The sequence below is a fragment of the Salvelinus alpinus genome, unplaced genomic scaffold (genome assembly GCF_045679555.1).
Source record: "Salvelinus alpinus unplaced genomic scaffold, SLU_Salpinus.1 scaffold_54, whole genome shotgun sequence".
NCBI lineage: Eukaryota > Metazoa > Chordata > Actinopteri > Salmoniformes > Salmonidae > Salvelinus > Salvelinus alpinus.
Window position 1 is genome coordinate 1,698 of NW_027255995.1, and position 25,151 is coordinate 26,848.

The 25,151-nt window shown below is 42.9% G+C and overlaps 4 long non-coding RNA genes across 4 annotated transcripts; all 4 read right to left on the bottom strand.

Annotated features, from left to right (window-relative positions):
- Window positions 1-1,698: 1,698 nt before the first annotated feature.
- On the bottom strand, window positions 1,699-3,856 carry LOC139567137 (uncharacterized). The gene is made up of 2 exons (XR_011673234.1): window positions 3,099-3,856; window positions 1,699-1,822 (listed from the first exon to the last, which is right to left on the bottom strand). It is a non-coding gene; the product is annotated as an uncharacterized lncRNA (long non-coding RNA).
- Window positions 3,857-8,170: 4,314 nt separating this feature from the next.
- On the bottom strand, window positions 8,171-10,328 carry LOC139567138 (uncharacterized). The gene is made up of 2 exons (XR_011673235.1): window positions 9,571-10,328; window positions 8,171-8,294 (listed from the first exon to the last, which is right to left on the bottom strand). It is a non-coding gene; the product is annotated as an uncharacterized lncRNA (long non-coding RNA).
- Window positions 10,329-14,641: 4,313 nt separating this feature from the next.
- LOC139567139 (uncharacterized) lies at window positions 14,642-16,799 on the bottom strand. The gene is made up of 2 exons (XR_011673236.1): window positions 16,042-16,799; window positions 14,642-14,765 (listed from the first exon to the last, which is right to left on the bottom strand). It is a non-coding gene; the product is annotated as an uncharacterized lncRNA (long non-coding RNA).
- A 4,283-nt stretch (window positions 16,800-21,082) lies between these two features.
- LOC139567140 (uncharacterized) lies at window positions 21,083-23,240 on the bottom strand. The gene is made up of 2 exons (XR_011673237.1): window positions 22,483-23,240; window positions 21,083-21,206 (listed from the first exon to the last, which is right to left on the bottom strand). It is a non-coding gene; the product is annotated as an uncharacterized lncRNA (long non-coding RNA).
- Window positions 23,241-25,151: the final 1,911 nt, after the last annotated feature.

A 25,151-nucleotide genomic window follows, 5' to 3' on the forward strand; every position in this document is an offset into this window, starting at 1 on the left:
GTTGTCTGGGTATCTCTTAAAGATATTTCTAATTGCTTGTATTCCTGTTGCTGTATTTATATTAGTGTATAAGCTATCAATATCTATCGTGAATATGTGTGTGTGGGAGGGAACAACTATGGGTCCAATCCTCTCCATAAAGTGGTAAGTGTCCCTGAGAAAGCTGGGGTGCCTGGTGGAGAGAGGGTTAATGTGATGATCTATATATTGCGAGATGTTATAGGATTCACTGTTGCAGTCTGAAACAATTGGTCTGCCAGGGGGAACTTCAAAGGGAATTGTCCATGTCCCCGGTTCCTTGTGTACTTTTAACAGTAAATAGAATAGTCTAGGTCGTGGGGTGTCTGTACCGTAAAGAAAGTCCCGTTGTTTTGCTGTAATGTAGTGTTGGTCATAGAGTCTTTTTATTATTGTCCTTAACTGTGTCTGTGTCTGTGGTTGTATACTGTTTTCTATTCGTTTATAATGTTTGGTGTTTGATAACTGTCTGTTTGCTTCATACATGTATTGATGTTTATCCAATATGACTATTTTTGAACCTTTATCTGCTGGTTTGATGATTATGTGTGGGTTATTTTTGAGTTGTTGTATTGCCTGTCTTTCTACGTGTGTGAGGTTATCCTCCCTATCAGTGTGCATCTGATGGTTGTGAAGTGTGTTCTTGTCTATTCTGATTAGTCTCCTGATTCTACCATCTATCTGGGAGGTTTTAGGTTCCCAGGTAGATGGTAAAGTAAATGGTTGGTGGTTGTCGTCTGTGTTGTAGTCATAGTAGTCCAACAGTTTAAGTCTTCTGTGATATTTGTGGGTGTCCCTTTGAAGTTCCTCCCAATCAAATTTGTTTGGCCGAGGGATGAATGTTAACCCTCTCTCCAGGAGCTTTACCTGTGCTGCTGTGGGTATGAAGGATTTGGAAAGATTCATGATATTAGTTGTTGACTGGTCCACTGCTCCCCTAATTGGAGGATCTGCACTGGTTATTAGGGAAGGAAAGAGATTAAGAGAAAGATTATTTCTATCCAGACTGTGGCTTGTGGTTAATGTAAATTTAACTGTCTGCACCAGTGTTGAAAGATGAGGTCTGCTGTGGTGGATGTCCAGTGTATGAGATCTGTTGTTGTGTGAAATGTGTCTTGTGGAATCTCTAATAGGGTTGGGAAGTTAGTGGTAATGTAAGCGTTGATGAGCTTAAGATTTCTCTTCTGTTGTGGACTAAGAAGAGGTGAATGGCTGATGACCGGGATGTATATTGTTGCGTTTGGAAATGTTTTCTTTGCCTCCTTGTGCATACCTGACAACTGTTTCAGTGATGTTTGAAATGGGTCGTGATCCTTGTTGTTCAGGCCCACCGAGATAACAACAGTCGCCGTGTCTGTATGTATGGGGGTTTTCTCCAGTATCTTTGTGAAATGATAGAATGTTGCCCCTGGGTAACTGTCTACCTGGATGTTGGGGTTATTGAATGGTGGGATCCGGTTGAGGTTTGAGTCTCCTATGATGAGTGTTGGTGTGTGTCCCTCAATGTTCCAATCTGCCACCTTGTAATTCGGCCTAGCCTTGTGATAGAAGGGTTTTTGGGGGGGATGTGTGGGTTTAGGCTGTGGTTGGGGTTGAAGATGGGGTTGTGGTAGGGATGATGGTGGGTATTTTGAGGCGCCAGTTATACAGGGGCCCTGGACAGGCAGAGGCACAGCGATATTTGTTTTTTGTGGGGGTTCAGGTTTGGGAGCTTTGGGGTGTTGCCCATTGTCTTGCCCTTTAGTCATCGTCATATGCCCCTTGAGTTGCCCTGTCCTTGTCTGTACCCCTTTCCTGGCGCCTCCTGTGGGTGAAAGAGGAGCAGATGTAATGATGTCTCTTAGTAATATTGCTACATTACCCTGTGCTCTTTTGCAGTTAGTGTTTTGTTTAATGGGTGTAGCTGTAGGTGTACAAGTTTCTGGTTGACTGTTGACTGTGTGGTGAACCTGGGCTATGATAGGAGTGGCTGCTTTGGGAGTAGGGGGACCCATTGGACTTTTCCATTTCTCCTTTCCAGTTGTAGGGGTTGCTATTCTTGCCTCTCCTTTTTGATTGGAAAGGGAAGAATCAGTGAGGGTGGATGTTGAGGGTAGGGAGTGAAGATGTGTTTTGGAAGGAGTCTGTATGCGAAGGTTATAGGTTTCACTCAGGGTCGGTTGTTTTCCCAGTGATAGTGTCCGTAGGTATGATGGTTGTCTTTTTGGCAGGGGGCGAGGTTTTGACAAGGGTGGAAATTCCTCTGCTGAGGAGAGAGGGGGCACTGGGTTTGGAATTGAATTTAGTATCGTTGGTGGGGAAATCTGTAGTGGGGTGTGTTCTATTGCTGGAAGTGTATGTGGTTGGTCTCGTATTGTGTTGGTCTGTATAGTTGTCTGTTGGGGAGAGGAAGAGGCCTGAGGGAGTTTCAAGGTGGTTTCGACTCTAATGATGGTGGTGGGTGTCAATTTATGTTTGTATCTCTTATGTGCCCAGCCTATTGCGATTGTCAGTGCCAAAGTGTTGGGTGTGTTTATTTGTTGTGTAATGGTGTAGGTGGTTGATCGGTAATGTGTCTGTAGTATGTTCATGTTGTTTTGCATCCACTGGTGTGTGTTCTGTGATAATTTTGTTGTGGTGTAGTCTGTGGGTGAAGATGGTTTGATAAAGTTGGTGACACGATGCACCTGTCTCATCATACCAGTAGGGAATGCATGGTTTTTAAGTGCCTTCTCCACCACCTCCATGTGGTGGGTTGCCTGTATTAATTTAAAGTACAGTTTTGCAGTCTGCCTTGTCTCTTCATCTGGGGGGTCGTATAGGCCAGGCTGTCTGTATGCGTAAGGTTGGGTTTGGGGTTGTGCTATCCTGTCATGTGACTTGGTCTTCAAATTCATTAATGCCTGCATTGTTACAAAACCCTGATGCTAAAATACCTAAATACTACGTTTCCTAGTTAATATAATACAACCAGGTTGTTCTCAGTCGAGGAGGACCGGACAGTGTAAATAAAAAAAGCAGGGCAATACTACATTTAGAATAGAAGATGTGAAGGCCTGAACAGCACGATACTTTTTGTGCTGCTCAGGACCAGTCCTTACCCCCTTGGTATTTTGTCGGCCGGGTTCTTGAAATATGGAGGTGGAAGTGAGGTGACCGATTTGTTTCTTTGCGTTTCCAAGTTCCAGGGCTGGGGCTGTGATCCGTTGTTCTTTCGCCGTGTTCTTTGTAGGCTGGGTTATTGCGATATGGAGATAGAGATGAGGTTAAAGATTGTTTCTTAACGTTCCAGGGCTGGGGCAGTAATCCGTTGTTCTTTGAGTCCAATCCTGTTAAAAAGATCTGGTTCCACAGGTTAAAATCTCGATTGCTTCCCCAAATGTCTGTGCACTTTAGTCAATGAGCTCCCCCTTACCCCTCCACATCTTAACTCTAAAACGTAACTTTTAATTATATTGTTTAAAATCAAAAAGGTGACTAAAAGCCAAGCAATGTTAAAATCCACTGTGAAGTCCTGTTTGCAAAACCCTAACGTTTCGCAGAGTTTTCTGCTTCATCAGAGGGATCTTTTCCTCGACTGAGAACCCCGTACCTTTTAAAATGAGCGCAATTAGGAGGGAGAGACCCAGCCACTGCGCCCAAATTGGGCGTTTCTATCTTTCTGTTACCCTATTGGTTCAATTTGCCAGCTGGAGATACTCAAAGGCGGGAAAGTTATGGCATTACAAGGGCTTATATACTAAGCTCCTCTTTCTTCGGTGTGCTTTTTAGTTCAGTTTCCAGACTGTGTTATAAATGAACCTAGCAATATCCCAAGTCATACCTTCTATCCATTAAATATCCTTTGTCCTGATAGTCCTTCATTTGTCCCAGTATTTCCCTCTCTGATCCTTTACTTCCCTAACTTTCCCTCCCTATTCTGTCCCTATATTGTTATTCTGTTCAGTTCAGTTACATTTTCTATTATCCTGTACTTTTTTATTTCTTAGTTGTTGTGTGTGGTTCTGTATATGGGTCCAATGCAATCCCTCTAGCACAATGAGACAAATCAAAGAAAATAAAAAGAATAAGTGTTGGGGAAAAGAAGAGTGATTCAATGTAATATATTGCTGTAATTCATAAGCGCTGTTGCTCTCCCGGTGGGTCTGGACGTGGATGACCCGTGGACAGCGGAGCAGCAACACGCCACACGAGGAGCAGAAACCAGCACCTGAAAGCAGTACTATACTTGAAGAGGGACAACCCAGGGATGGCACGGGCTAGGGTTAGGTTTTGAATATAATTGTGTTTCGTTTCAGCTAGTTTGTTTTACGGTGCACAGGCCAATCTCCTGTTTATCCCTCTTCTGATGATCTTTTATATTAGGTGTAGTACTTAAAAAGGCCCGTAGGTGTCCTCCTAAGATCATAAATTAAACTGAAGTAAGTTCTAAAATGGCTCTTTTTCTGGGTGACAGTGCAGGAGCCGATGTGGTGAAAGATTCATTCAACCATGATGTTGTTAAATATGAACATAAAAGCAATATTGTGCATTTAGTTGGTTTTATTGTTTTATCATATTAAAAGAAAGGAAAGACCTAAGAAAAGGAAATGCCAAACTAAAACTGAACAAAACATAAATATATAGAGTATAGATAAAATATAAATAAAACCATGTTCTTCTCCATCCATTTTCCTGTCTGTTAAAACCCATTTTCTAAAACCTCTCGTTCAGGCCATTTGGCGTTATTGTCTGTAGGTGCTGGATCCACTCCCGTTCTACCCTCTTTCGCTGCCCACAGGTCCAGCCTATGTGTGACTGTAACCCTGATATGGTAAGGTGGGTGATGGGGTGCTCCTGGAAGTGGGTTATGAGTGCCGTTTGTAGGTGTGCCCTTTTAATGTTATACAGGTGTTGTTTGAGTCTGGTTTCTATGGTGTGTTTGGTTTCTCCGATGTATTGTTTATTGCAGAGTGTGCATGTAATGATATAAATGGCGTTATGGGTGTTCAATGAATAGGATTCTTGTACTGGTGCTGATGTATGGCTGTGTATGTTTGTAATGAACTTTATCTGTCGAAAATGGAAATTGTGAGATTTGGGGTCTTGTGGTGGCTTACTACTGAATCTTGCTTTGGTGAGGAGGTCCTTTAAATTGTTGTTCTTTCTGAATGCTGAAATTATTCTGTATGGTTTGAGTGGTATGTAAGTGTGCTGAACTGTAGAGAAGTTGTGTTTGATTGATTGATGTAGGGATCTGATTCTATGTGAAAATGTGGTTACTAGGGGGATGATAATTGTCTGTTGATTGAGTATTGATGACAAAGGAGAAGAGACAGAGGAAGTGTTGCGGTTTAGTGATTGGTGCAGATCACTTTCCATAGGGGAGTCAGGATTAGGGTGAAGGAGGGAGGTAGAGATTAAGTTAGGATGAGAACCCTGATTAGGGTAATGGTAAACATTAAGGTTAGGCGTGGGGTTTGGGGAGAGGTTAAGGTTAGGCGTGGGGTTTGGGGAGAGGTTAAGGTTAGGCGTGGGGTTTGGGGAGAGGTTAAGGTTAGGCGTGGGGTTTGGGGAGAGGTTAAGGTTAGGCGTGGGGTTTGGGGAGAGGTTAAGGTTAGGCGTGGGGTTTGGGGAGAGGTTAAGGTTAGGCGTGGGGTTTGGGGAGAGGTTAAGGTTAGGCGTGGGGTTTGGGGAGAGGTTAAGGTTAGCCGTGGGGTTTGGGGAGAGGTTAAGGTTAGCCGTGGGGTTTGGGGAGAGGTTAAGGTTAGGCGTGGGGTTTAGGGAGAGGTTAAGGTTAGGAGTAGGATTGAGGTTAAGGTTAAGAGAGGTGGGTGATTTGATGTGGTCTATGAGTGTTGGATGAATGGGAGGGAGGGCGGCCAATGTGTTGTTTTTAATGGTTCTTAAAAATCGTTTTGAATATCCTCTTCTTCTAAGTGCATTGAATAGTGTATTTATTGCATAATCCAGGTCTTGCTTGCAAGATGATATCCTGTAGAACCGTATGATTTGTGATTTTATTATTCCCTTAAATGTATGTTTAGGATGGTAACTGTGTTTATGAAGTAAAGCATGTGTGTCTGTTGGTTTGAAGTAGACTCTAGTGTGTAGTGTTTTCTGTGATTGATTGTTATTACTGAAAAAAACAGTTGTGTCTAAGAAGTTGACTTCTTGCGGATGAATTGTGTATTTAACCTTAATGGATGAATGATGACTGTTGAGAATGTTTATGAAATCTGTGAATAATTGGATGTCGTGGGGCCAGGCTCCTATTATGTCGTCTAAAAAGCGGTAATAAAAAGTGGGTTGATATGGACACTTGGCCAGTGCCTCTCTCTCCCATTCAGCCATGTATATATTGGCGTAAGCAGGTGCGAATTTTTTGCCCATAGCTGTTCCCTCCACCTGCAGGTAATAGTGATCGTTGAATAAAAAGTCATTGCTAGTAAGGCTGATTTCTAATAATTGTAATATTTCTATGTCCGGTCTAGTGTTGTCTGGGTATCTCTTAAAGATATTTCTAATTGCTTGTATTCCTGTTGCTGTATTTATATTAGTGTATAAGCTATCAATATCTATCGTGAATATGTGTGTGTGGGAGGGAACAACTATGGGTCCAATCCTCTCCATAAAGTGGTAAGTGTCCCTGAGAAAGCTGGGGTGCCTGGTGGAGAGAGGGTTAATGTGATGATCTATATATTGCGAGATGTTATAGGATTCACTGTTGCAGTCTGAAACAATTGGTCTGCCAGGGGGAACTTCAAAGGGAATTGTCCATGTCCCCGGTTCCTTGTGTACTTTTAACAGTAAATAGAATAGTCTAGGTCGTGGGGTGTCTGTACCGTAAAGAAAGTCCCGTTGTTTTGCTGTAATGTAGTGTTGGTCATAGAGTCTTTTTATTATTGTCCTTAACTGTGTCTGTGTCTGTGGTTGTATACTGTTTTCTATTCGTTTATAATGTTTGGTGTTTGATAACTGTCTGTTTGCTTCATACATGTATTGATGTTTATCCAATATGACTATTTTTGAACCTTTATCTGCTGGTTTGATGATTATGTGTGGGTTATTTTTGAGTTGTTGTATTGCCTGTCTTTCTACGTGTGTGAGGTTATCCTCCCTATCAGTGTGCATCTGATGGTTGTGAAGTGTGTTCTTGTCTATTCTGATTAGTCTCCTGATTCTACCATCTATCTGGGAGGTTTTAGGTTCCCAGGTAGATGGTAAAGTAAATGGTTGGTGGTTGTCGTCTGTGTTGTAGTCATAGTAGTCCAACAGTTTAAGTCTTCTGTGATATTTGTGGGTGTCCCTTTGAAGTTCCTCCCAATCAAATTTGTTTGGCCGAGGGATGAATGTTAACCCTCTCTCCAGGAGCTTTACCTGTGCTGCTGTGGGTATGAAGGATTTGGAAAGATTCATGATATTAGTTGTTGACTGGTCCACTGCTCCCCTAATTGGAGGATCTGCACTGGTTATTAGGGAAGGAAAGAGATTAAGAGAAAGATTATTTCTATCCAGACTGTGGCTTGTGGTTAATGTAAATTTAACTGTCTGCACCAGTGTTGAAAGATGAGGTCTGCTGTGGTGGATGTCCAGTGTATGAGATCTGTTGTTGTGTGAAATGTGTCTTGTGGAATCTCTAATAGGGTTGGGAAGTTAGTGGTAATGTAAGCGTTGATGAGCTTAAGATTTCTCTTCTGTTGTGGACTAAGAAGAGGTGAATGGCTGATGACCGGGATGTATATTGTTGCGTTTGGAAATGTTTTCTTTGCCTCCTTGTGCATACCTGACAACTGTTTCAGTGATGTTTGAAATGGGTCGTGATCCTTGTTGTTCAGGCCCACCGAGATAACAACAGTCGCCGTGTCTGTATGTATGGGGGTTTTCTCCAGTATCTTTGTGAAATGATAGAATGTTGCCCCTGGGTAACTGTCTACCTGGATGTTGGGGTTATTGAATGGTGGGATCCGGTTGAGGTTTGAGTCTCCTATGATGAGTGTTGGTGTGTGTCCCTCAATGTTCCAATCTGCCACCTTGTAATTCGGCCTAGCCTTGTGATAGAAGGGTTTTTGGGGGGGGATGTGTGGGTTTAGGCTGTGGTTGGGGTTGAAGATGGGGTTGTGGTAGGGATGATGGTGGGTATTTTGAGGCGCCAGTTATACAGGGGCCCTGGACAGGCAGAGGCACAGCGATATTTGTTTTTTGTGGGGGTTCAGGTTTGGGAGCTTTGGGGTGTTGCCCATTGTCTTGCCCTTTAGTCATCGTCATATGCCCCTTGAGTTGCCCTGTCCTTGTCTGTACCCCTTTCCTGGCGCCTCCTGTGGGTGAAAGAGGAGCAGATGTAATGATATCTCTTAGTAATATTGCTACATTACCCTGTGCTCTTTTGCAGTTAGTGTTTTGTTTAATGGGTGTAGCTGTAGGTGTACAAGTTTCTGGTTGACTGTTGACTGTGTGGTGAACCTGGGCTATGATAGGAGTGGCTGCTTTGGGAGTAGGGGGACCCATTGGACTTTTCCATTTCTCCTTTCCAGTTGTAGGGGTTGCTATTCTTGCCTCTCCTTTTTGATTGGAAAGGGAAGAATCAGTGAGGGTGGATGTTGAGGGTAGGGAGTGAAGATGTGTTTTGGAAGGAGTCTGTATGCGAAGGTTATAGGTTTCACTCAGGGTCGGTTGTTTTCCCAGTGATAGTGTCCGTAGGTATGATGGTTGTCTTTTTGGCAGGGGGCGAGGTTTTGACAAGGGTGGAAATTCCTCTGCTGAGGAGAGAGGGGGCACTGGGTTTGGAATTGAATTTAGTATCGTTGGTGGGGAAATCTGTAGTGGGGTGTGTTCTATTGCTGGAAGTGTATGTGGTTGGTCTCGTATTGTGTTGGTCTGTATAGTTGTCTGTTGGGGAGAGGAAGAGGCCTGAGGGAGTTTCAAGGTGGTTTCGACTCTAATGATGGTGGTGGGTGTCAATTTATGTTTGTATCTCTTATGTGCCCAGCCTATTGCGATTGTCAGTGCCAAAGTGTTGGGTGTGTTTATTTGTTGTGTAATGGTGTAGGTGGTTGATCGGTAATGTGTCTGTAGTATGTTCATGTTGTTTTGCATCCACTGGTGTGTGTTCTGTGATAATTTTGTTGTGGTGTAGTCTGTGGGTGAAGATGGTTTGATAAAGTTGGTGACACGATGCACCTGTCTCATCATACCAGTAGGGAATGCATGGTTTTTAAGTGCCTTCTCCACCACCTCCATGTGGTGGGTTGCCTGTATTAATTTAAAGTACAGTTTTGCAGTCTGCCTTGTCTCTTCATCTGGGGGGTCGTATAGGCCAGGCTGTCTGTATGCGTAAGGTTGGGTTTGGGGTTGTGCTATCCTGTCATGTGACTTGGTCTTCAAATTCATTAATGCCTGCATTGTTACAAAACCCTGATGCTAAAATACCTAAATACTACGTTTCCTAGTTAATATAATACAACCAGGTTGTTCTCAGTCGAGGAGGACCGGACAGTGTAAATAAAAAAAGCAGGGCAATACTACATTTAGAATAGAAGATGTGAAGGCCTGAACAGCACGATACTTTTTGTGCTGCTCAGGACCAGTCCTTACCCCCTTGGTATTTTGTCGGCCGGGTTCTTGAAATATGGAGGTGGAAGTGAGGTGACCGATTTGTTTCTTTGCGTTTCCAAGTTCCAGGGCTGGGGCTGTGATCCGTTGTTCTTTCGCCGTGTTCTTTGTAGGCTGGGTTATTGCGATATGGAGATAGAGATGAGGTTAAAGATTGTTTCTTAACGTTCCAGGGCTGGGGCAGTAATCCGTTGTTCTTTGAGTCCAATCCTGTTAAAAAGATCTGGTTCCACAGGTTAAAATCTCGATTGCTTCCCCAAATGTCTGTGCACTTTAGTCAATGAGCTCCCCCTTACCCCTCCACATCTTAACTCTAAAACGTAACTTTTAATTATATTGTTTAAAATCAAAAAGGTGACTAAAAGCCAAGCAATGTTAAAATCCACTGTGAAGTCCTGTTTGCAAAACCCTAACGTTTCGCAGAGTTTTCTGCTTCATCAGAGGGATCTTTTCCTCGACTGAGAACCCCGTACCTTTTAAAATGAGCGCAATTAGGAGGGAGAGACCCAGCCACTGCGCCCAAATTGGGCGTTTCTATCTTTCTGTTACCCTATTGGTTCAATTTGCCAGCTGGAGATACTCAAAGGCGGGAAAGTTATGGCATTACAAGGGCTTATATACTAAGCTCCTCTTTCTTCGGTGTGCTTTTTAGTTCAGTTTCCAGACTGTGTTATAAATGAACCTAGCAATATCCCAAGTCATACCTTCTATCCATTAAATATCCTTTGTCCTGATAGTCCTTCATTTGTCCCAGTATTTCCCTCTCTGATCCTTTACTTCCCTAACTTTCCCTCCCTATTCTGTCCCTATATTGTTATTCTGTTCAGTTCAGTTACATTTTCTATTATCCTGTACTTTTTTATTTCTTAGTTGTTGTGTGTGGTTCTGTATATGGGTCCAATGCAATCCCTCTAGCACAATGAGACAAATCAAAGAAAATAAAAAGAATAAGTGTTGGGGAAAAGAAGAGTGATTCAATGTAATATATTGCTGTAATTCATAAGCGCTGTTGCTCTCCCGGTGGGTCTGGACGTGGATGACCCGTGGACAGCGGAGCAGCAACACGCCACACGAGGAGCAGAAACCAGCACCTGAAAGCAGTACTATACTTGAAGAGGGACAACCCAGGGATGGCACGGGCTAGGGTTAGGTTTTGAATATAATTGTGTTTCGTTTCAGCTAGTTTGTTTTACGGTGCACAGGCCAATCTCCTGTTTATCCCTCTTCTGATGATCTTTTATATTAGGTGTAGTACTTAAAAAGGCCCGTAGGTGTCCTCCTAAGATCATAAATTAAACTGAAGTAAGTTCTAAAATGGCTCTTTTTCTGGGTGACAGTGCAGGAGCCGATGTGGTGAAAGATTCATTCAACCATGATGTTGTTAAATATGAACATAAAAGCAATATTGTGCATTTAGTTGGTTTTATTGTTTTATCATATTAAAAGAAAGGAAAGACCTAAGAAAAGGAAATGCCAAACTAAAACTGAACAAAACATAAATATATAGAGTATAGATAAAATATAAATAAAACCATGTTCTTCTCCATCCATTTTCCTGTCTGTTAAAACCCATTTTCTAAAACCTCTCGTTCAGGCCATTTGGCGTTATTGTCTGTAGGTGCTGGATCCACTCCCGTTCTACCCTCTTTCGCTGCCCACAGGTCCAGCCTATGTGTGACTGTAACCCTGATATGGTAAGGTGGGTGATGGGGTGCTCCTGGAAGTGGGTTATGAGTGCCGTTTGTAGGTGTGCCCTTTTAATGTTATACAGGTGTTGTTTGAGTCTGGTTTCTATGGTGTGTTTGGTTTCTCCGATGTATTGTTTATTGCAGAGTGTGCATGTAATGATATAAATGGCGTTATGGGTGTTCAATGAATAGGATTCTTGTACTGGTGCTGATGTATGGCTGTGTATGTTTGTAATGAACTTTATCTGTCGAAAATGGAAATTGTGAGATTTGGGGTCTTGTGGTGGCTTACTACTGAATCTTGCTTTGGTGAGGAGGTCCTTTAAATTGTTGTTCTTTCTGAATGCTGAAATTATTCTGTATGGTTTGAGTGGTATGTAAGTGTGCTGAACTGTAGAGAAGTTGTGTTTGATTGATTGATGTAGGGATCTGATTCTATGTGAAAATGTGGTTACTAGGGGGATGATAATTGTCTGTTGATTGAGTATTGATGACAAAGGAGAAGAGACAGAGGAAGTGTTGCGGTTTAGTGATTGGTGCAGATCACTTTCCATAGGGGAGTCAGGATTAGGGTGAAGGAGGGAGGTAGAGATTAAGTTAGGATGAGAACCCTGATTAGGGTAATGGTAAACATTAAGGTTAGGCGTGGGGTTTGGGGAGAGGTTAAGGTTAGGCGTGGGGTTTGGGGAGAGGTTAAGGTTAGGCGTGGGGTTTGGGGAGAGGTTAAGGTTAGGCGTGGGGTTTGGGGAGAGGTTAAGGTTAGGCGTGGGGTTTGGGGAGAGGTTAAGGTTAGGCGTGGGGTTTGGGGAGAGGTTAAGGTTAGGCGTGGGGTTTGGGGAGAGGTTAAGGTTAGGCGTGGGGTTTGGGGAGAGGTTAAGGTTAGCCGTGGGGTTTGGGGAGAGGTTAAGGTTAGCCGTGGGGTTTGGGGAGAGGTTAAGGTTAGGCGTGGGGTTTAGGGAGAGGTTAAGGTTAGGAGTAGGATTGAGGTTAAGGTTAAGAGAGGTGGGTGATTTGATGTGGTCTATGAGTGTTGGATGAATGGGAGGGAGGGCGGCCAATGTGTTGTTTTTAATGGTTCTTAAAAATCGTTTTGAATATCCTCTTCTTCTAAGTGCATTGAATAGTGTATTTATTGCATAATCCAGGTCTTGCTTGCAAGATGATATCCTGTAGAACCGTATGATTTGTGATTTTATTATTCCCTTAAATGTATGTTTAGGATGGTAACTGTGTTTATGAAGTAAAGCATGTGTGTCTGTTGGTTTGAAGTAGACTCTAGTGTGTAGTGTTTTCTGTGATTGATTGTTATTACTGAAAAAAACAGTTGTGTCTAAGAAGTTGACTTCTTGCGGATGAATTGTGTATTTAACCTTAATGGATGAATGATGACTGTTGAGAATGTTTATGAAATCTGTGAATAATTGGATGTCGTGGGGCCAGGCTCCTATTATGTCGTCTAAAAAGCGGTAATAAAAAGTGGGTTGATATGGACACTTGGCCAGTGCCTCTCTCTCCCATTCAGCCATGTATATATTGGCGTAAGCAGGTGCGAATTTTTTGCCCATAGCTGTTCCCTCCACCTGCAGGTAATAGTGATCGTTGAATAAAAAGTCATTGCTAGTAAGGCTGATTTCTAATAATTGTAATATTTCTATGTCCGGTCTAGTGTTGTCTGGGTATCTCTTAAAGATATTTCTAATTGCTTGTATTCCTGTTGCTGTATTTATATTAGTGTATAAGCTATCAATATCTATCGTGAATATGTGTGTGTGGGAGGGAACAACTATGGGTCCAATCCTCTCCATAAAGTGGTAAGTGTCCCTGAGAAAGCTGGGGTGCCTGGTGGAGAGAGGGTTAATGTGATGATCTATATATTGCGAGATGTTATAGGATTCACTGTTGCAGTCTGAAACAATTGGTCTGCCAGGGGGAACTTCAAAGGGAATTGTCCATGTCCCCGGTTCCTTGTGTACTTTTAACAGTAAATAGAATAGTCTAGGTCGTGGGGTGTCTGTACCGTAAAGAAAGTCCCGTTGTTTTGCTGTAATGTAGTGTTGGTCATAGAGTCTTTTTATTATTGTCCTTAACTGTGTCTGTGTCTGTGGTTGTATACTGTTTTCTATTCGTTTATAATGTTTGGTGTTTGATAACTGTCTGTTTGCTTCATACATGTATTGATGTTTATCCAATATGACTATTTTTGAACCTTTATCTGCTGGTTTGATGATTATGTGTGGGTTATTTTTGAGTTGTTGTATTGCCTGTCTTTCTACGTGTGTGAGGTTATCCTCCCTATCAGTGTGCATCTGATGGTTGTGAAGTGTGTTCTTGTCTATTCTGATTAGTCTCCTGATTCTACCATCTATCTGGGAGGTTTTAGGTTCCCAGGTAGATGGTAAAGTAAATGGTTGGTGGTTGTCGTCTGTGTTGTAGTCATAGTAGTCCAACAGTTTAAGTCTTCTGTGATATTTGTGGGTGTCCCTTTGAAGTTCCTCCCAATCAAATTTGTTTGGCCGAGGGATGAATGTTAACCCTCTCTCCAGGAGCTTTACCTGTGCTGCTGTGGGTATGAAGGATTTGGAAAGATTCATGATATTAGTTGTTGACTGGTCCACTGCTCCCCTAATTGGAGGATCTGCACTGGTTATTAGGGAAGGAAAGAGATTAAGAGAAAGATTATTTCTATCCAGACTGTGGCTTGTGGTTAATGTAAATTTAACTGTCTGCACCAGTGTTGAAAGATGAGGTCTGCTGTGGTGGATGTCCAGTGTATGAGATCTGTTGTTGTGTGAAATGTGTCTTGTGGAATCTCTAATAGGGTTGGGAAGTTAGTGGTAATGTAAGCGTTGATGAGCTTAAGATTTCTCTTCTGTTGTGGACTAAGAAGAGGTGAATGGCTGATGACCGGGATGTATATTGTTGCGTTTGGAAATGTTTTCTTTGCCTCCTTGTGCATACCTGACAACTGTTTCAGTGATGTTTGAAATGGGTCGTGATCCTTGTTGTTCAGGCCCACCGAGATAACAACAGTCGCCGTGTCTGTATGTATGGGGGTTTTCTCCAGTATCTTTGTGAAATGATAGAATGTTGCCCCTGGGTAACTGTCTACCTGGATGTTGGGGTTATTGAATGGTGGGATCCGGTTGAGGTTTGAGTCTCCTATGATGAGTGTTGGTGTGTGTCCCTCAATGTTCCAATCTGCCACCTTGTAATTCGGCCTAGCCTTGTGATAGAAGGGTTTTTGGGGGGGATGTGTGGGTTTAGGCTGTGGTTGGGGTTGAAGATGGGGTTGTGGTAGGGATGATGGTGGGTATTTTGAGGCGCCAGTTATACAGGGGCCCTGGACAGGCAGAGGCACAGCGATATTTGTTTTTTGTGGGGGTTCAGGTTTGGGAGCTTTGGGGTGTTGCCCATTGTCTTGCCCTTTAGTCATCGTCATATGCCCCTTGAGTTGCCCTGTCCTTGTCTGTACCCCTTTCCTGGCGCCTCCTGTGGGTGAAAGAGGAGCAGATGTAATGATGTCTCTTAGTAATATTGCTACATTACCCTGTGCTCTTTTGCAGTTAGTGTTTTGTTTAATGGGTGTAGCTGTAGGTGTACAAGTTTCTGGTTGACTGTTGACTGTGTGGTGAACCTGGGCTATGATAGGAGTGGCTGCTTTGGGAGTAGGGGGACCCATTGGACTTTTCCATTTCTCCTTTCCAGTTGTAGGGGTTGCTATTCTTGCCTCTCCTTTTTGATTGGAAAGGGAAGAATCAGTGAGGGTGGATGTTGAGGGTAGGGAGTGAAGATGTGTTTTGGAAGGAGTCTGTATGCGAAGGTTATAGGTTTCACTCAGGGTCGGTTGTTTTCCCAGTGATAGTGTCCGTAGGTATGATGGTTGTCTTTTTGGCAGGGGGCGAGGTTTTGACAAGGGTGGAAATTCCTCTGCTGAGGAGAGAGGGGGCACTGGGTTTGGAATTGAATTTAGTATCGTTGGTGGGGAAATCTGTAGTGGGGTGTGTTCTATTGCTGGAAGTGTATGTGGTTGGTCTCGTATTGTGTTGGTCTGTATAGTTGTCTGTTGGGGAGAGGAAGAGGCCTGAGGGAGTTTCAAGGTGGTTTCGACTCTAATGATGGTGGTGGGTGTCAATTTATGTTTGTATCTCTTATGTGCCCAGCCTATTGCGATTGTCAGTGCCAAAGTGTTGGGTGTGTTTATTTGTTGTGTAATGGTGTAGGTGGTTGATCGGTAATGTGTCTGTAGTATGTTCATGTTGTTTTGCATCCACTGGTGTGTGTTCTGTGATAATTTTGTTGTGGTGTAGTCTGTGGGTGAAGATGGTTTGATAAAGTTGGTGACACGATGCACCTGTCTCATCATACCAGTAGGGAATGCATGGTTTTTAAGTGCCTTCTCCACCACCTCCATGTGGTGGGTTGCCTGTATTAATTTAAAGTACAGTTTTGCAGTCTGCCTTGTCTCTTCATCTGGGGGGTCGTATAGGCCAGGCTGTCTGTATGCGTAAGGTTGGGTTTGGGGTTGTGCTATCCTGTCATGTGACTTGGTCTTCAAATTCATTAATGCCTGCATTGTTACAAAACCCTGATGCTAAAATACCTAAATACTACGTTTCCTAGTTAATATAATACAACCAGGTTGTTCTCAGTCGAGGAGGACCGGACAGTGTAAATAAAAAAAGCAGGGCAATACTACATTTAGAATAGAAGATGTGAAGGCCTGAACAGCACGATACTTTTTGTGCTGCTCAGGACCAGTCCTTACCCCCTTGGTATTTTGTCGGCCGGGTTCTTGAAATATGGAGGTGGAAGTGAGGTGACCGATTTGTTTCTTTGCGTTTCCAAGTTCCAGGGCTGGGGCTGTGATCCGTTGTTCTTTCGCCGTGTTCTTTGTAGGCTGGGTTATTGCGATATGGAGATAGAGATGAGGTTAAAGATTGTTTCTTAACGTTCCAGGGCTGGGGCAGTAATCCGTTGTTCTTTGAGTCCAATCCTGTTAAAAAGATCTGGTTCCACAGGTTAAAATCTCGATTGCTTCCCCAAATGTCTGTGCACTTTAGTCAATGAGCTCCCCCTTACCCCTCCACATCTTAACTCTAAAACGTAACTTTTAATTATATTGTTTAAAATCAAAAAGGTGACTAAAAGCCAAGCAATGTTAAAATCCACTGTGAAGTCCTGTTTGCAAAACCCTAACGTTTCGCAGAGTTTTCTGCTTCATCAGAGGGATCTTTTCCTCGACTGAGAACCCCGTACCTTTTAAAATGAGCGCAATTAGGAGGGAGAGACCCAGCCACTGCGCCCAAATTGGGCGTTTCTATCTTTCTGTTACCCTATTGGTTCAATTTGCCAGCTGGAGATACTCAAAGGCGGGAAAGTTATGGCATTACAAGGGCTTATATACTAAGCTCCTCTTTCTTCGGTGTGCTTTTTAGTTCAGTTTCCAGACTGTGTTATAAATGAACCTAGCAATATCCCAAGTCATACCTTCTATCCATTAAATATCCTTTGTCCTGATAGTCCTTCATTTGTCCCAGTATTTCCCTCTCTGATCCTTTACTTCCCTAACTTTCCCTCCCTATTCTGTCCCTATATTGTTATTCTGTTCAGTTCAGTTACATTTTCTATTATCCTGTACTTTTTTATTTCTTAGTTGTTGTGTGTGGTTCTGTATATGGGTCCAATGCAATCCCTCTAGCACAATGAGACAAATCAAAGAAAATAAAAAGAATAAGTGTTGGGGAAAAGAAGAGTGATTCAATGTAATATATTGCTGTAATTCATAAGCGCTGTTGCTCTCCCGGTGGGTCTGGACGTGGATGACCCGTGGACAGCGGAGCAGCAACACGCCACACGAGGAGCAGAAACCAGCACCTGAAAGCAGTACTATACTTGAAGAGGGACAACCCAGGGATGGCACGGGCTAGGGTTAGGTTTTGAATATAATTGTGTTTCGTTTCAGCTAGTTTGTTTTACGGTGCACAGGCCAATCTCCTGTTTATCCCTCTTCTGATGATCTTTTATATTAGGTGTAGTACTTAAAAAGGCCCGTAGGTGTCCTCCTAAGATCATAAATTAAACTGAAGTAAGTTCTAAAATGGCTCTTTTTCTGGGTGACAGTGCAGGAGCCGATGTGGTGAAAGATTCATTCAACCATGATGTTGTTAAATATGAACATAAAAGCAATATTGTGCATTTAGTTGGTTTTATTGTTTTATCATATTAAAAGAAAGGAAAGACCTAAGAAAAGGAAATGCCAAACTAAAACTGAACAAAACATAAATATATAGAGTATAGATAAAATATAAATAAAACCATGTTCTTCTCCATCCATTTTCCTGTCTGTTAAAACCCATTTTCTAAAACCTCTCGTTCAGGCCATTTGGCGTTATTGTCTGTAGGTGCTGGATCCACTCCCGTTCTACCCTCTTTCGCTGCCCACAGGTCCAGCCTATGTGTGACTGTAACCCTGATATGGTAAGGTGGGTGATGGGGTGCTCCTGGAAGTGGGTTATGAGTGCCGTTTGTAGGTGTGCCCTTTTAATGTTATACAGGTGTTGTTTGAGTCTGGTTTCTATGGTGTGTTTGGTTTCTCCGATGTATTGTTTATTGCAGAGTGTGCATGTAATGATATAAATGGCGTTATGGGTGTTCAATGAATAGGATTCTTGTACTGGTGCTGATGTATGGCTGTGTATGTTTGTAATGAACTTTATCTGTCGAAAATGGAAATTGTGAGATTTGGGGTCTTGTGGTGGCTTACTACTGAATCTTGCTTTGGTGAGGAGGTCCTTTAAATTGTTGTTCTTTCTGAATGCTGAAATTATTCTGTATGGTTTGAGTGGTATGTAAGTGTGCTGAACTGTAGAGAAGTTGTGTTTGATTGATTGATGTAGGGATCTGATTCTATGTGAAAATGTGGTTACTAGGGGGATGATAATTGTCTGTTGATTGAGTATTGATGACAAAGGAGAAGAGACAGAGGAAGTGTTGCGGTTTAGTGATTGGTGCAGATCACTTTCCATAGGGGAGTCAGGATTAGGGTGAAGGAGGGAGGTAGAGATTAAGTTAGGATGAGAACCCTGATTAGGGTAATGGTAAACATTAAGGTTAGGCGTGGGGTTTGGGGAGAGGTTAAGGTTAGGCGTGGGGTTTGGGGAGAGGTTAAGGTTAGGCGTGGGGTTTGGGGAGAGGTTAAGGTTAGGCGTGGGGTTTGGGGAGAGGTTAAGGTTAGGCGTGGGGTTTGGGGAGAGGTTAAGGTTAGGCGTGGGGTTTGGGGAGAGGTTAAGGTTAGGCGTGGGGTTTGGGGAGAGGTTAAGGTTAGCCGTGGGGTTTGGGGAGAGGTTAAGGTTAGCCGTGGGGTTTGGGGAGAGGTTAAGGTTAGGCGTGGGGTTTAGGGAGAGGTTAAGGTTAGGAGTAGGATTGAGGTTAAGGTTAAGAGAGGTGGGTGATTTGATGTGGTCTATGAGTGTTGGATGAATGGGAGGGAGGGCGGCCAATGTGTTGTTTTTAATGGTTCTTAAAAATCGTTTTGAATATCCTCTTCTTCTAAGTGCATTGAATAGTGTATTTATTGCATAATCCAGGTCTTGCTTGCAAGATGATATCCTGTAGAACCGTATGATTTGTGATTTTATTATTCCCTTAAATGTATGTTTAGGATGGTAACTGTGTTTATGAAGTAAAGCATGTGTGTCTGTTGGTTTGAAGTAGACTCTAGTGTGTAGTGTTTTCTGTGATTGATTGTTATTACTGAAAAAAACAGTTGTGTCTAAGAAGTTGACTTCTTGCGGATGAATTGTGTATTTAACCTTAATGGATGAATGATGACTGTTGAGAATGTTTATGAAATCTGTGAATAATTGGATGTCGTGGGGCCAGGCTCCTATTATGTCGTCTAAAAAGCGGTAATAAAAAGTGGGTTGATATGGACACTTGGCCAGTGCCTCTCTCTCCCATTCAGCCATGTATATATTGGCGTAAGCAGGTGCGAATTTTTTGCCCATAGCTGTTCCCTCCACCTGCAGGTAATAGTGATCGTTGAATAAAAAGTCATTGCTAGTAAGGCTGATTTCTAATAATTGTAATATTTCTATGTCCGGTCTAGTGTTGTCTGGGTATCTCTTAAAGATATTTCTAATTGCTTGTATTCCTGTTGCTGTATTTATATTAGTGTATAAGCTATCAATATCTATCGTGAATATGTGTGTGTGGGAGGGAACAACTATGGGTCCAATCCTCTCCATAAAGTGGTAAGTGTCCCTGAGAAAGCTGGGGTGCCTGGTGGAGAGAGGGTTAATGTGATGATCTATATATTGCGAGATGTTATAGGATTCACTGTTGCAGTCTGAAACAATTGGTCTGCCAGGGGGAACTTCAAAGGGAATTGTCCATGTCCCCGGTTCCTTGTGTACTTTTAACAGTAAATAGAATAGTCTAGGTCGTGGGGTGTCTGTACCGTAAAGAAAGTCCCGTTGTTTTGCTGTAATGTAGTGTTGGTCATAGAGTCTTTTTATTATTGTCCTTAACTGTGTCTGTGTCTGTGGTTGTATACTGTTTTCTATTCGTTTATAATGTTTGGTGTTTGATAACTGTCTGTTTGCTTCATACATGTATTGATGTTTATCCAATATGACTATTTTTGAACCTTTATCTGCTGGTTTGATGATTATGTGTGGGTTATTTTTGAGTTGTTGTATTGCCTGTCTTTCTACGTGTGTGAGGTTATCCTCCCTATCAGTGTGCATCTGATGGTTGTGAAGTGTGTTCTTGTCTATTCTGATTAGTCTCCTGATTCTACCATCTATCTGGGAGGTTTTAGGTTCCCAGGTAGATGGTAAAGTAAATGGTTGGTGGTTGTCGTCTGTGTTGTAGTCATAGTAGTCCAACAGTTTAAGTCTTCTGTGATATTTGTGGGTGTCCCTTTGAAGTTCCTCCCAATCAAATTTGTTTGGCCGAGGGATGAATGTTAACCCTCTCTCCAGGAGCTTTACCTGTGCTGCTGTGGGTATGAAGGATTTGGAAAGATTCATGATATTAGTTGTTGACTGGTCCACTGCTCCCCTAATTGGAGGATCTGCACTGGTTATTAGGGAAGGAAAGAGATTAAGAGAAAGATTATTTCTATCCAGACTGTGGCTTGTGGTTAATGTAAATTTAACTGTCTGCACCAGTGTTGAAAGATGAGGTCTGCTGTGGTGGATGTCCAGTGTATGAGATCTGTTGTTGTGTGAAATGTGTCTTGTGGAATCTCTAATAGGGTTGGGAAGTTAGTGGTAATGTAAGCGTTGATGAGCTTAAGATTTCTCTTCTGTTGTGGACTAAGAAGAGGTGAATGGCTGATGACCGGGATGTATATTGTTGCGTTTGGAAATGTTTTCTTTGCCTCCTTGTGCATACCTGACAACTGTTTCAGTGATGTTTGAAATGGGTCGTGATCCTTGTTGTTCAGGCCCACCGAGATAACAACAGTCGCCGTGTCTGTATGTATGGGGGTTTTCTCCAGTATCTTTGTGAAATGATAGAATGTTGCCCCTGGGTAACTGTCTACCTGGATGTTGGGGTTATTGAATGGTGGGATCCGGTTGAGGTTTGAGTCTCCTATGATGAGTGTTGGTGTGTGTCCCTCAATGTTCCAATCTGCCACCTTGTAATTCGGCCTAGCCTTGTGATAGAAGGGTTTTTGGGGGGGATGTGTGGGTTTAGGCTGTGGTTGGGGTTGAAGATGGGGTTGTGGTAGGGATGATGGTGGGTATTTTGAGGCGCCAGTTATACAGGGGCCCTGGACAGGCAGAGGCACAGCGATATTTGTTTTTTGTGGGGGTTCAGGTTTGGGAGCTTTGGGGTGTTGCCCATTGTCTTGCCCTTTAGTCATCGTCATATGCCCCTTGAGTTGCCCTGTCCTTGTCTGTACCCCTTTCCTGGCGCCTCCTGTGGGTGAAAGAGGAGCAGATGTAATGATGTCTCTTAGTAATATTGCTACATTACCCTGTGCTCTTTTGCAGTTAGTGTTTTGTTTAATGGGTGTAGCTGTAGGTGTACAAGTTTCTGGTTGACTGTTGACTGTGTGGTGAACCTGGGCTATGATAGGAGTGGCTGCTTTGGGAGTAGGGGGACCCATTGGACTTTTCCATTTCTCCTTTCCAGTTGTAGGGGTTGCTATTCTTGCCTCTCCTTTTTGATTGGAAAGGGAAGAATCAGTGAGGGTGGATGTTGAGGGTAGGGAGTGAAGATGTGTTTTGGAAGGAGTCTGTATGCGAAGGTTATAGGTTTCACTCAGGGTCGGTTGTTTTCCCAGTGATAGTGTCCGTAGGTATGATGGTTGTCTTTTTGGCAGGGGGCGAGGTTTTGACAAGGGTGGAAATTCCTCTGCTGAGGAGAGAGGGGGCACTGGGTTTGGAATTGAATTTAGTATCGTTGGTGGGGAAATCTGTAGTGGGGTGTGTTCTATTGCTGGAAGTGTATGTGGTTGGTCTCGTATTGTGTTGGTCTGTATAGTTGTCTGTTGGGGAGAGGAAGAGGCCTGAGGGAGTTTCAAGGTGGTTTCGACTCTAATGATGGTGGTGGGTGTCAATTTATGTTTGTATCTCTTATGTGCCCAGCCTATTGCGATTGTCAGTGCCAAAGTGTTGGGTGTGTTTATTTGTTGTGTAATGGTGTAGGTGGTTGATCGGTAATGTGTCTGTAGTATGTTCATGTTGTTTTGCATCCACTGGTGTGTGTTCTGTGATAATTTTGTTGTGGTGTAGTCTGTGGGTGAAGATGGTTTGATAAAGTTGGTGACACGATGCACCTGTCTCATCATACCAGTAGGGAATGCATGGTTTTTAAGTGCCTTCTCCACCACCTCCATGTGGTGGGTTGCCTGTATTAATTTAAAGTACAGTTTTGCAGTCTGCCTTGTCTCTTCATCTGGGGGGTCGTATAGGCCAGGCTGTCTGTATGCGTAAGGTTGGGTTTGGGGTTGTGCTATCCTGTCATGTGACTTGGTCTTCAAATTCATTAATGCCTGCATTGTTACAAAACCCTGATGCTAAAATACCTAAATACTACGTTTCCTAGTTAATATAATACAACCAGGTTGTTCTCAGTCGAGGAGGACCGGACAGTGTAAATAAAAAAAGCAGGGCAATACTACATTTAGAATAGAAGATGTGAAGGCCTGAACAGCACGATACTTTTTGTGCTGCTCAGGACCAGTCCTTACCCCCTTGGTATTTTGTCGGCCGGGTTCTTGAAATATGGAGGTGGAAGTGAGGTGACCGATTTGTTTCTTTGCGTTTCCAAGTTCCAGGGCTGGGGCTGTGATCCGTTGTTCTTTCGCCGTGTTCTTTGTAGGCTGGGTTATTGCGATATGGAGATAGAGATGAGGTTAAAGATTGTTTCTTAACGTTCCAGGGCTGGGGCAGTAATCCGTTGTTCTTTGAGTCCAATCCTGTTAAAAAGATCTGGTTCCACAGGTTAAAATCTCGATTGCTTCCCCAAATGTCTGTGCACTTTAGTCAATGAGCTCCCCCTTACCCCTCCACATCTTAACTCTAAAACGTAACTTTTAATTATATTGTTTAAAATCAAAAAGGTGACTAAAAGCCAAGCAATGTTAAAATCCACTGTGAAGTCCTGTTTGCAAAACCCTAACGTTTCGCAGAGTTTTCTGCTTCATCAGAGGGATCTTTTCCTCGACTGAGAACCCCGTACCTTTTAAAATGAGCGCAATTAGGAGGGAGAGACCCAGCCACTGCGCCCAAATTGGGCGTTTCTATCTTTCTGTTACCCTATTGGTTCAATTTGCCAGCTGGAGATACTCAAAGGCGGGAAAGTTATGGCATTACAAGGGCTTATATACTAAGCTCCTCTTTCTTCGGTGTGCTTTTTAGTTCAGTTTCCAGACTGTGTTATAAATGAACCTAGCAATATCCCAAGTCATACCTTCTATCCATTAAATATCCTTTGTCCTGATAGTCCTTCATTTGTCCCAGTATTTCCCTCTCTGATCCTTTACTTCCCTAACTTTCCCTCCCTATTCTGTCCCTATATTGTTATTCTGTTCAGTTCAGTTACATTTTCTATTATCCTGTACTTTTTTATTTCTTAGTTGTTGTGTGTGGTTCTGTATATGGGTCCAATGCAATCCCTCTAGCACAATGAGACAAATCAAAGAAAATAAAAAGAATAAGTGTTGGGGAAAAGAAGAGTGATTCAATGTAATATATTGCTGTAATTCATAAGCGCTGTTGCTCTCCCGGTGGGTCTGGACGTGGATGACCCGTGGACAGCGGAGCAGCAACACGCCACACGAGGAGCAGAAACCAGCACCTGAAAGCAGTACTATACTTGAAGAGGGACAACCCAGGGATGGCACGGGCTAGGGTTAGGTTTTGAATATAATTGTGTTTCGTTTCAGCTAGTTTGTTTTACGGTGCACAGGCCAATCTCCTGTTTATCCCTCTTCTGATGATCTTTTATATTAGGTGTAGTACTTAAAAAGGCCCGTAGGTGTCCTCCTAAGATCATAAATTAAACTGAAGTAAGTTCTAAAATGGCTCTTTTTCTGGGTGACAGTGCAGGAGCCGATGTGGTGAAAGATTCATTCAACCATGATGTTGTTAAATATGAACATAAAAGCAATATTGTGCATTTAGTTGGTTTTATTGTTTTATCATATTAAAAGAAAGGAAAGACCTAAGAAAAGGAAATGCCAAACTAAAACTGAACAAAACATAAATATATAGAGTATAGATAAAATATAAATAAAACCATGTTCTTCTCCATCCATTTTCCTGTCTGTTAAAACCCATTTTCTAAAACCTCTCGTTCAGGCCATTTGGCGTTATTGTCTGTAGGTGCTGGATCCACTCCCGTTCTACCCTCTTTCGCTGCCCACAGGTCCAGCCTATGTGTGACTGTAACCCTGATATGGTAAGGTGGGTGATGGGGTGCTCCTGGAAGTGGGTTATGAGTGCCGTTTGTAGGTGTGCCCTTTTAATGTTATACAGGTGTTGTTTGAGTCTGGTTTCTATGGTGTGTTTGGTTTCTCCGATGTATTGTTTATTGCAGAGTGTGCATGTAATGATATAAATGGCGTTATGGGTGTTCAATGAATAGGATTCTTGTACTGGTGCTGATGTATGGCTGTGTATGTTTGTAATGAACTTTATCTGTCGAAAATGGAAATTGTGAGATTTGGGGTCTTGTGGTGGCTTACTACTGAATCTTGCTTTGGTGAGGAGGTCCTTTAAATTGTTGTTCTTTCTGAATGCTGAAATTATTCTGTATGGTTTGAGTGGTATGTAAGTGTGCTGAACTGTAGAGAAGTTGTGTTTGATTGATTGATGTAGGGATCTGATTCTATGTGAAAATGTGGTTACTAGGGGGATGATAATTGTCTGTTGATTGAGTATTGATGACAAAGGAGAAGAGACAGAGGAAGTGTTGCGGTTTAGTGATTGGTGCAGATCACTTTCCATAGGGGAGTCAGGATTAGGGTGAAGGAGGGAGGTAGAGATTAAGTTAGGATGAGAACCCTGATTAGGGTAATGGTAAACATTAAGGTTAGGCGTGGGGTTTGGGGAGAGGTTAAGGTTAGGCGTGGGGTTTGGGGAGAGGTTAAGGTTAGGCGTGGGGTTTGGGGAGAGGTTAAGGTTAGGCGTGGGGTTTGGGGAGAGGTTAAGGTTAGGCGTGGGGTTTGGGGAGAGGTTAAGGTTAGGCGTGGGGTTTGGGGAGAGGTTAAGGTTAGGCGTGGGGTTTGGGGAGAGGTTAAGGTTAGCCGTGGGGTTTGGGGAGAGGTTAAGGTTAGCCGTGGGGTTTGGGGAGAGGTTAAGGTTAGGCGTGGGGTTTAGGGAGAGGTTAAGGTTAGGAGTAGGATTGAGGTTAAGG